General features: G+C 56.7%; 1 long non-coding RNA gene across 1 annotated transcript; it reads left to right on the top strand.

The window, feature by feature from the left end:
• The first annotated feature begins 1,977 nt into the window (after nucleotides 1-1,977).
• LOC125138139 (uncharacterized) lies at nucleotides 1,978-2,523 on the top strand. The gene is made up of 2 exons (XR_007137585.1): nucleotides 1,978-2,214; nucleotides 2,298-2,523. It is a non-coding gene; the product is annotated as an uncharacterized LOC125138139 (long non-coding RNA).
• Nucleotides 2,524-10,162: the final 7,639 nt, after the last annotated feature.

The following is a 10,162-nucleotide window of genomic DNA, read 5'->3' as shown; positions in this document are numbered from 1 at the left end:
CTGGCTGTACCTGAGACACTGCGCCCACGACACCATCAGGTTTGCCAGCGGGTCCTGGGACTGGTCTGTCGGGTTTGGGGCCAGTCCTGCGCTCTCCCGGAGCCTCAGCTGGTGCATGTGCAAGGTGGGGGAAGAGCCCCTCCAAGCCAGCAGCTCCGAGGCCCTTTCCCCTCCCAGCCCAGGCCCTGGCTGCTGGCCAGCCCGGCGGGGTCCCTGCCAGCCACTCCTCTTGTGGGCAGGTGGCAGGTAACGTTTCAGGTTTCCCTGGAAACTGGAAGGCAGGATGCAGATGAGTCTGGGGTTTGGTAACCGCGCCTCTCCCGGAATAACCAGAGAAGCCCAGGGCAACTGTAACCTAACTCTAGTCCTTGGGGGCCGGGCCCTCTCCTCGGTCCAGGACCAGGGCCTCCCGGGAGAGAGGAGACCGAGGAGGCACGACCGGAGGGCCCCTCCCTGGGCCTCGGCTCTCACCTGTGCGATGCTGACGCCGCCTCGGCCTCGACAGGAAGGAGGGAACCCGGAGCAGCGTCTGCCAAGGGCGGAAAGAAACAGCCCCCAGACCCCCAGCGTTTCTTTCTTGGAAACATTGACAGGGAGGTCACAGGCACGTGGAGATGCCAACAGCAGCACAGTCACGTGACCTTGCACAAGCACAGCTAAGCTGTAGCGGCTCACGGGCCGGGTGAAGCCCTGGCACAAAGGGCACTCAGTGAAGGGCTGGCACCCAGACAGGCAGCCAGGCCGAGGAGGAGAGCCCAGAGCAGGAAGGAGAGCCCAATCAGGGAAGGCTTCCAGGGGGCGATGGCCCCGGGATGGGCCTAAAGGACAGGCAGGAGGCTGGGCTGGGCTGGGGGTTGGGGTTGCTCTGGGGTGTCCCTTGGCCCGTGGAATTCTTTTCCCCAGATACTCTCTGCTCCCTGGGCCTTGGCTTCAAGGTCCCCTCCCCTCCCCTCAGGCCAGATGATCTGGGCTGGTTCACTTTGGCTGCTGGAGGCAGGACTGTGTTGTGCTGGCTGTGCCCCAGGAGTCCAGCCCAGGACCTGGTATGTCCTGGCAGCTCCAGAAATATTTGTCCAGTTGACGCTTGACCAACAGGCTGGCAGAGCAGCTGAGACCCCATCCTCTAGGCCGGCTTTACTGACTTGGGAGCCAGGCCCTTCGGCTAAAAATATGTAAGGTTTTGCCTCGGAGGCTCCTGGGCCCAGTCTCAGCACTACTGCCTAAACACTCTGTGACTGTGGTCAAGCCAGACTCTTCTCTGAGCCTTGGTTTCCCTTGTGTTTCGGGAAGCCGCCTGCTCCCCACCCTTGATCAGAGCCTGGCATACAGCAGGTGCTCGGCAGGGGCGGAAAACACCATTACTGCACTCAAGTCCATGTGGAAAGGATCGGAAGGCTCTGAGGCTCAGAGACAGAGGCAGGGCCGTGGCCGCCAGCTGCAGGGGAATACGGGGCATCTGGAGGCCACAAGCTGACCGGCACTGCCCGTGCGGCCCTTCTTTGCTGCTTGTTTGGACTCAGGTCTTGTGACCAGGGAGACACCACAGGCTGCCTGGACTGCCCCCTGCTCCCCCCGGAGGCCACCAGCTGCACCAACATTTCCTTCTGTTTGTAAACAAACTGTCTGCTGGTGGTTTGCTCCCTGCCCCTCTGACAAGGTGGGGCAAGCTCAGGCAGCCTGGGAGCTTCGACAGCAGATTGAGAGGGCCTTGGGCAGTTGCCTGGGGGCCCAGGCCCTGAGCCGAATGTCCGTGAGCTGCCTAGGGGGATTCACAGAGGCATAGTGAGCCATGGAGAGATGCCTCCTCCAGGAAGAGGGCAGTGGTTCAGGGACAGGATGGGTCCTATAGGTAAACTCCCCTAGGTTTGCACTACTCAAGGGGAAGGATAAAGCTGACACTTGAGGCACAGTCATAGAAGCTACTGCTTCTCTTTCTTTTCTTCTCTATTTTCTTTTGGCTGCACCTGTGGCATGTGGAAGTTCCTGAGCCAGGGATTGAACCCATGTCACAGCAGCGCCCCAAGCTACAGCAATGACAGTGTTGGATTCTTAGCCCACTTCACCACAAGGGAACGCCAGAAACTTCCTATTTTTGAGAGCATCACATCTCTCAATGCTCATGACATCACTGCAAATGGGACAATTTCTTCCATTGTATAGATGAAGAAACTGAGACCAAGAGAGGAGAATCGACCTGCCCATGTTATATGGGAGGTAAGCATCAAAGCTTTGATTTGACCGGCTCAGACTCTGGAGTGCAGGCTCCTTTTAATGCACCACACTGCCTTTTATTGCAGCTGAGTTCAGCGCACGAATGCTGACACATTCAGCCAAGAACTGAGCTGGCTGATGCTGATGGGGAAACTGCTTTCTGCATTCCTTCTGTGCAAATGGAGCCTGACTATTTGTTCTTCTTCCAGCTTCAGGCTCTGAACTCCAGGGAGAGACTGTTCTTTCTTGATTCCCTGTGTGTGGAATGGTCTTGCTGCATAACAGGTGCTCAATAAATCTTTGTGGACTGAGTGAATATGTGCACCTGTGAGGACAAAGTGCCTGACCTCACATTACCCATCTTTCCAGCCGTCCAACAGCCACCCCTCCCTCCCTCCGTCCTTTTATCTGCCCCCTCACCATCCACTCACACGTCCTTCCTCCCTCCCTCCCGCCCCACCTGCTTCCCTCAGTTTGACAGGATGTGATTGAGCCAGGGACACCCCGTGTGCTAGGCGCTGTGTCATCTTGAGTGGGGTCCCCAGTGACATTTGCTATGATGCATCCTTGTAACAGTGTGACTGACACCATGGAGGAGACAATTTCTTGAGAAGCCTGGCGCCCTTTCCAGCTGGTTTTCAATACGCATCAGGGAGTGGGGTGCAGATGGAGTCTCTTCTCAGTGGCGACCGTTCATGACTGTCTGAGAAGAGAACGGACTTGCATCACAGCTGCAAAAGGAGCCGAGGACGGGGTGATGGATCGCAATTAGCAGGCAGCCTTCCGGGCGGCTCTAACCAGTGGGGTGGCCCCGTGCGGAAGCAGGCACAGCGTTTGTTCTGCGCGGACCGTTAGCCAGTGAGTTATTTCCAAGATTTTAAAAAGGAGACAGCAGGAAGCAGTTTGACGGGTGAGATGGAGGACAGAGGCCTCCAGCAGACAGAGGCCGTTTTCGAGGTTTCCTGGTGCGATGATTCATCCAGAAATTTTTTTGAAATTCATTTCTATCCAGTGGTGATCGAGCCAGATCCTGGAGCAGGACTGCCCCCTCCCTCAGGATGGGGGAGGGGGGAGGTGGGGGAGAGAGAGGGGCCTGAGGAAAGCACAGGCCCTGGGGAGGGGACACGCAGGCTCTCCTGGCTTCGGGAGGCAGTGGCAGCCCTGTCCCAGCCCTGTCACTGACCTGCCATGTGAGGCCGGGGGCCCCATGTGCTCTGGGCCACCAAGTCCTCAGCTGGTGGCTCTCTGGTCCTTCCAGCTCAGGTGTCCCTTGACCTTGATAGTCTCTGGGGTTCGTGCTCCTTCACAGGGTCCGTTTTCAGTCGCATGAGGCCACGGGGAGGGCCGGTGGAGTGTGGAGGGCCCAGTTTGGGCTCAGACACGCCTGGCCTTGCCCTGGGTCAGACTCTCCGCACACGGTGATGCCCGGGGCGGCCTCTCCTGTCTGCAGGGAAGGAGGAGGAGGTGGGGGGCTGCTGGGGGGGCGAGGGCTGGGGAGGAGGCCCTGCAGCGTCGGCGCACCCCCAGGACTGGTAGCAGAAGGGACGACTCTGCTCCATTGCCAGCCCCCTTGCCCCCAAAGCCCCCCAAAGACGGCTGCCGGAGGCCGGTCCCTCTGGCCAGGAAGGGCCGGGACAGGTTGGCTGTTTCCCTGCATGGGCTCCCTCGGGCTCCTGGTGGTGGCCAGGCCCGAGGCCACGTCAGCAGCAGGCCCACAGCTGGAAGGCCGCCCTGTCTTCTCAGGGTTTTCATGAGGCACGAACTCCTGGCAGGACACGAGAGAGAGGGCGGGCGCCTGGGGAGCAGAGGAGGAAAAAGTGACTTCCCAGAACTGAGCCTCATTCAGGCATCTCGGCCTGGACGGCGCCCTTGCCCTGCACGGCTCTCCCTGGCCTCCCTCTGCCCGGCCAGGCCTCAAGGGGGGCAGGAAGCCCATCTAGGTCCTCCTGCCCCAGGAGGCGACGCCGAGGAGCTGGCTGGGGGGGCCGCAGCTCTCTGGGTGGGACTGAAAACGCTCCAGGCGATGCAGTGTAATCTTTCACTTGCAAAATGGGAAGGCGCCTCCCGGTGCAGGGGGGCTGGGACACCACAGAAAGGGGAGGTGCCTTCGGTGGGGACCCGGCTCTGCTCAGAGCCCGCGGTGGGGGGCAGCCGGGCCCTGACTCCTGTCGCGGCACCTGCCTGGACAAGGTGTTTCTGGGACCCTCAGGCTGCCTACCTGTGGTGGGGGGCGGTGGGGGGGCGGGGGCAGAAGCGCCAGAGGGGCTGCTGCCGTGGGATCAGCTAGCACTCTCTCTGGTTCTCTCCAACCCTGGCGGTCTGAGTGTCGGGGGGAGGCCCCCTGGCTCTGGGGTCATTTGCCCATTTCTGCCCCAGCGCTCCCTCACCAAGGAGATGGGCAGGGGTCAGCGGTGCCCACCTCTGGGGGATAGGAGGTGAGCGGGTGACGTGAGAGACTGAAGAACAGTTCTAGGAAGACGAAGGGACACTTAGCTGGACGCCCATGCTCGGCAGGCGCCGGGTGGCCTGTGTCGGGGGCTGAGCGGATGTGGTGTGTGGATGGGAGACGCCTCCTGTGAACAGGACCCCGTTTCTGGATGGCTCAGGGGCGCCTGGTACCCTTGCTCCGAGATGACTCATTCAGCCGCTTGCTGGGTGGTCCTGGATCCTCGAGTCTCTTGGAATGCTGTCTTCAGAGAGCCAGGCAGACTGTGCCAGCTAGGCCTTTGGCTGGAAGTTGTGGCTGGTGTGGTCTGGGTGGGAGTAGTGGCTGGTGTGGTCACCCTGCCGGGTCACCAACTTTGTGAGACTCTGAGAAGCCTCTTTTCTTGGGGCCTGAGTTTCCCCGCTATAGAGTCTTGAGGAAAGAGGTCTACCCTCTGAACCTCGGGTGCTGAGTCCTGCTGGGGAATGAGTGGGCTTGGCGGGACCCCAGGAGACAGGCTGGAGGAAGGAACAGGTGAAGTTGGAGCTGCAGGCATAGGCCAGTCAGGTGGAGTGGAAGTACCCAAGTGAGACTTAAGGAAAGTTCCTTAAAGAGGGACAGACAGCAGGTGCTCGCCCCCCTTAACCCGTGCTTTTCCCTTCTTGGTTGGAAGGCAGATGTGCTGGTCGGAGCTATGGCAGCCAGATTGTGACTTTGAAGATAGACACCACACACTGAGTGTGTTCAAGCAGAAAGAGAGCAGACCGGGGTCCCTGCTGACATCTTTTACCTGCAAAAGTGATCTGCTGATCTGTTAAGCCATTCGATTCTGTTTTCTGTTGTAAGCAGCCACACCTGGTCCTACCTGGCTTGGCCACCCCTGGGGCCAACTGGATGCAGGCAGAAGGGAAGGAGGGGAGGAAAAGTTAGGGGTTCCAAGAAGGATGTGAAGTAGCTACTGGAGAAGCTGACTCAGCATGTCTGGCCAAAAGGCTTCACTGTTTTATAGGAGATCCTATTTGGGCAGGAATGAGAGAGGTGACATCACTACGGTTCCACAGATATTCAAAGGAAAATAGGAAATAGTATGGACAACTTTTTATTAGTACACTCAACAGGGACATCCTATCATGCCTCAGCGGAAATGAACCTGACTAGCACCCATGAGGACACAGGTTCAATCCCCGGCCTCGCTCAGTGGGTTAAGGATCCAGTGTTGCCATGAGCTGTGGTGTAGGTCACAGACGTGGCTCAGATCTGGCATTGCTGTGGCTGTGGTGTAGACCAGTGGCTATAGATCCAATTTGACCCCTAGCCTGGGAACCTCCATATGCTGCAGGTACAGCCCAAAAAAAAAAAAAAAAAAAAAAGACAAAAAACCAAATACACTCAACAGTTTAGCTATCCTTACAAATCCTTGAAACACATGAGATAAAAATTCCCACTCAAGAAGAAAAACATTATTTCTTTCAGAGTATAGCCTTATAGCTCTTAGAGTAATGGAATGAGTAGTTGAAACCTTCACATAAAAAAAAATTCAGGGCCAGGTGGTTTCACTGGGAAATTCTACCAAAAATCTAAGGAGGGAATGACACCAATTGTACCCTGGCTCTTCTGGAAAATAGAAGAGAACAGAATATTCCTCAAGACATTCTTTGAAGCCAGCATTGTCCTGATACCAAAACCAGACACAGGTATTTCAGGAAGTAAACTACAGACTAAACTCTCTAAAGAACTTGAGTGAAAAAAAATTTTGTTCTCTTTTCAGGGTCATACCTGTGCCATATGGAGGTTCCCAGGCTAGGGTCAAATCAGAGCTGTAGCTGCCAGCCTACACCACAGCCCCAGCAATGCCAGATCTGAGTCAGCCTGAGACCTACACCACATCTTACGGCAACACCAGACGCTTAACCCACTGAGCGAGGCCAGGGATCAAACCCGCATCCTCATGGATACTTGTTGGGTTCAGAACCCGCTGAGCCACAATGGGAACTCCAAGTGAAAATATTGTAAACAAAATTTTAGCAAACTGAATCCAACAATACCTAAATAGAATAGTATATTATAACCAAGGCAGATTTACCCCAGGAATGCAAGGTTGGCTTAACATTTAGGAAGCAATCCATGTAATTTACCACATTCATGAGCTAAAAAGGAGAAAAATCACGTGACCATTTCAGTAGAGGCAAAAAAGTCTTTGATAAAACCCAACACGTACTTTTGATTAAAAACTCCTGGCACACGAGGAATAGAAGGGAACTTCCTTCAGCTGATTGAGGACACCTACAAAATATCACCTCCCCTGGAGTCACATCCTACTTAGTGGAGGAAAACCAGCTGCCTCTGAGAACAGGGACAGGATGAGGGTATATACTCTATCCCACTCCTGGTCAGCATTACCCCGGGGCCACCGAGGGCAAGGAGGCAGCTAAAAGAAACAGGGCACGCATCCTGGGAACGAAGAAGTAAAACTGTCTTCATTCACAGACAACATAGCCGTCTAGGTAGAAAATCTGATGGAGTCGGATAGAATCTACAAAAAAGCTACCAGAACTAATAAGTGAGCTTAGCAAGTGTGCAGGACACAAGCTCAATAATATAAAATCATTTTTAACACACTAGCAATGACTGCTTGGAGGCTGAAATTTAAAACAACTGTTTATGAGGACATCGAAAACTAGGATACACACTGAAGGGTAAATCTGACAGAGGCGAAAGGCTGGCGCACTGAAAATCGCCAGATGTTGCTAAAAGGAATTAAAAACCTAAGGACAGAGAAGAGGTTAAGATGCCTCTTCTCCCCAAATGTGTCTAGATTGGATCTCAGCCCAGGCGAGGTCTCAGCGGGCAGTTTTGTAAAAGTTGACAAACCGATTGTAAAATCACATGCAAGTTCAAAGGACCAAAGGGACCCAGAGCGCGTTGAAAAGAATGAAGCGGGAGCACCCGCGACTTGCAGGGAACACACACTGCACGGTACCTCCTTTTAACCAGAGAAAGGGGAAATGGAGACCTGGGGAAGTGGCCGCCTCCCCCATACCCCAGGCTAGTGACACCCGCCGGAGGCTCAGGTGGGCAGGACCGTGCCCGCTCTGCTCGCTTCCGCATCCTCAGCTTTAGCCTCATGCCTGTGCATTGCTGGGCTTGACAAATAACAGTGGGAATCATAATAGCCCAAGCCCGGCACCGTCTACGCATCTTTTATAAGTATCTGCCCCGTTTGGATGGGGGTGGGCGTGTCGAGTGCATTCCCCTCCCCTCGTGTCCCAAAGGAGGGAGTTTCCTAAACCCTCCTGGACAGGGACCTTGTCCCTGCTCAGGGGGTGGGCAGTACCGACACGTGTTGCGTCTGCACCCTCAGTCTTCTCCAAGTGCACCGCCTGGCTGGATGTGTCCCCTCCAAGGCACCTGGTGGCCGCCTCCTCCTGGTGACCGGGTTTCGGGGCTGTTGCTGCATATCCAAGCTGTCCTTCGGATGGCCTTTGTTCGCTTTACGTCGTGATGTGAGGTTTCGTCCCCATTCCGTCTGCCTGATTTCTTTGTCCCCAGCGGGCTCCAGTCTTGAGCAGAAGAGCGCCATTCGTGAAGATGTCCTTACCCCAGGCGGTAACTCACATGGCATCTGCCTGCGAGGAGGCTGCCATTATCTTCATTCTTCAGATAAAGGGATTGAAGCCCAGGGAGATGAATGAATGAATGAAAGGAGAATTTGCCGCCGAAGGCTCGGCCCTGCCAGGAACTGCTCAACATTTGACCCGAAGAGCAGAGTTCAGCTGCAGGGAGGTGGGTAGGCAGCACTGGCTTGGCTCTGGACAGGCTGAGTGGTGAGGATAGAGCCTCTGGGGGCTGGACAGCGGCTGCCCTGTGCCCTGTCACTGGGACTGGCTGGACAGGGTCCCCGATGCCCATCAGCTCCTCTCTCAGCCATGGGGTCTCGCCCCTGGACCTGCGGCGGCTCTGCAGGTACATAGCGAGGCCATGGCTCCAACCGCTTCCGCCGCTGCTCCTGTCACAGGCTGGACACAGAATGGGAGAGCCGGTCTTGCTGAAAGGACCCGTGGGCTTTAAACACCCCAGCGTCCCTATTTTGACGTTTAGTGCAGGAGGGAGGAAGGTGGAGGCCTGGGTCCCCATGCGGACCTTGCCCGGCTGCGTCCCTGGTCGCGGGTGGGGTGGAGGGCAGCAAGCGGCCCTCGCTGTGTGCCAGCGCAGGGCTGCGGCCGAGGGCTGGAGAGCGCTCTCAGCAGACACGCAGCCGCGATGCTCCAGGGCCTTCTGGAGACACCCTCCTGGCCAGGGCTGGCCAGCGTTCCCCAGAGCTGGTGCCTCCGCAGGGAGGTTTCCAGGGCTGAGTTTCTGCCGTGAAAAGAGAGGCTCTGGAAGGGACAGGTGGCCGCGTGGATGGAGCCCTGGCTCCCAGCCAAGCCCAGGCCTATCTTCCTTCTAACGCGCCCCCTCCCCACCCTGATGGCCGAGGTCACATCCGCTCATTGTCCCGGGCCGGGCTGCTAGGCGGCATTCTGTTCCGCAAACACAAACATCCCCATGGGGCAGACCCAGTGCCCACCCCCACTTCAGGGGGGAAAACAGATGAGGAAAGAGACCATTATAACAGCCACAGTCAGCGTCGCAGCAATAACACTCATTTATGGAGTTTTCCGGCTGTTCCAGGAAGCTTATAAAGATTGCCTTCGGTAATACTTGCAACAGACTTCAGGGTATATATTATTACTCTTCTTTTATAGACAAGGAAACTGACTAAGAGGAGTCAGGAACTTGCCCAAGGTCACACAGCGGAAAGGGGGGCAGGCTTCCAACCTTTCCTGCCAGACTCCAGTTTGTCCAAGTGCGTTTTCACGTGCTTTCTGCTGTGGCCGAGGGGAGCAGAGAGGCTGCGGGAACCCAGGGGAGGCACCAGAGCCAGGTTTGGCATCAGAGAAGTCTGCCTGGGAGCAGTGAGCACACAGCTGGGCATTGAGGGATGAGTAGGAGTTGGCCCTGGGGAGGCGGTGAAGGAAGGCATTCTAGGTCCCAATTCAGAGAGCTGGTCCTGGCTTCCCTCTGTCCCTCAGCTTCCAGCAGGAGGCCTCCTCTTGGGACGTGGTGCCCACACTCACTCGCGCAGGGGCTCGCCCTGGCATCCTGGGCACACGGGAGGCGAGAGGCCCCGTTGGGTGATTCTGCAGAGTTTGCAGAATCTGTTCGAGGTGCTGCTCCCAGGTCCTTGGCGGGTGTTGGGAGATGTCTCTGCAGGTTGCCCGGCAGCATCCCCAGCACGTCCTCACCAGTTGTCCTCCTGATGCAGACACGCCAATTCACACGGCACATCCCCCTCGGGACCGGGCGTACACGCATGCGTAGTAGGACCAGGTCGCAGCCTGGGATGGATGGCTTCTTGCCCACAGCTTGCCCAGGGGCTGCCGAGGCTGGGGAGGTGGTCAGGAGGACTTCCCGGGGGAGGCGTTTCCCGAGGGGACACAAGGTAACGGAAGCCACCTCCATGGAGGCCCCTGGGCCCACGGAGGT

This window comes from Phacochoerus africanus, chromosome 10, assembly GCF_016906955.1.
Source record: "Phacochoerus africanus isolate WHEZ1 chromosome 10, ROS_Pafr_v1, whole genome shotgun sequence".
Classification (NCBI taxonomy): domain Eukaryota; kingdom Metazoa; phylum Chordata; class Mammalia; order Artiodactyla; family Suidae; genus Phacochoerus; species Phacochoerus africanus.
The sequence above is the reverse complement of the archived record's forward strand: the minus strand, read 5'-3'. Positions and strand labels throughout refer to the sequence as shown.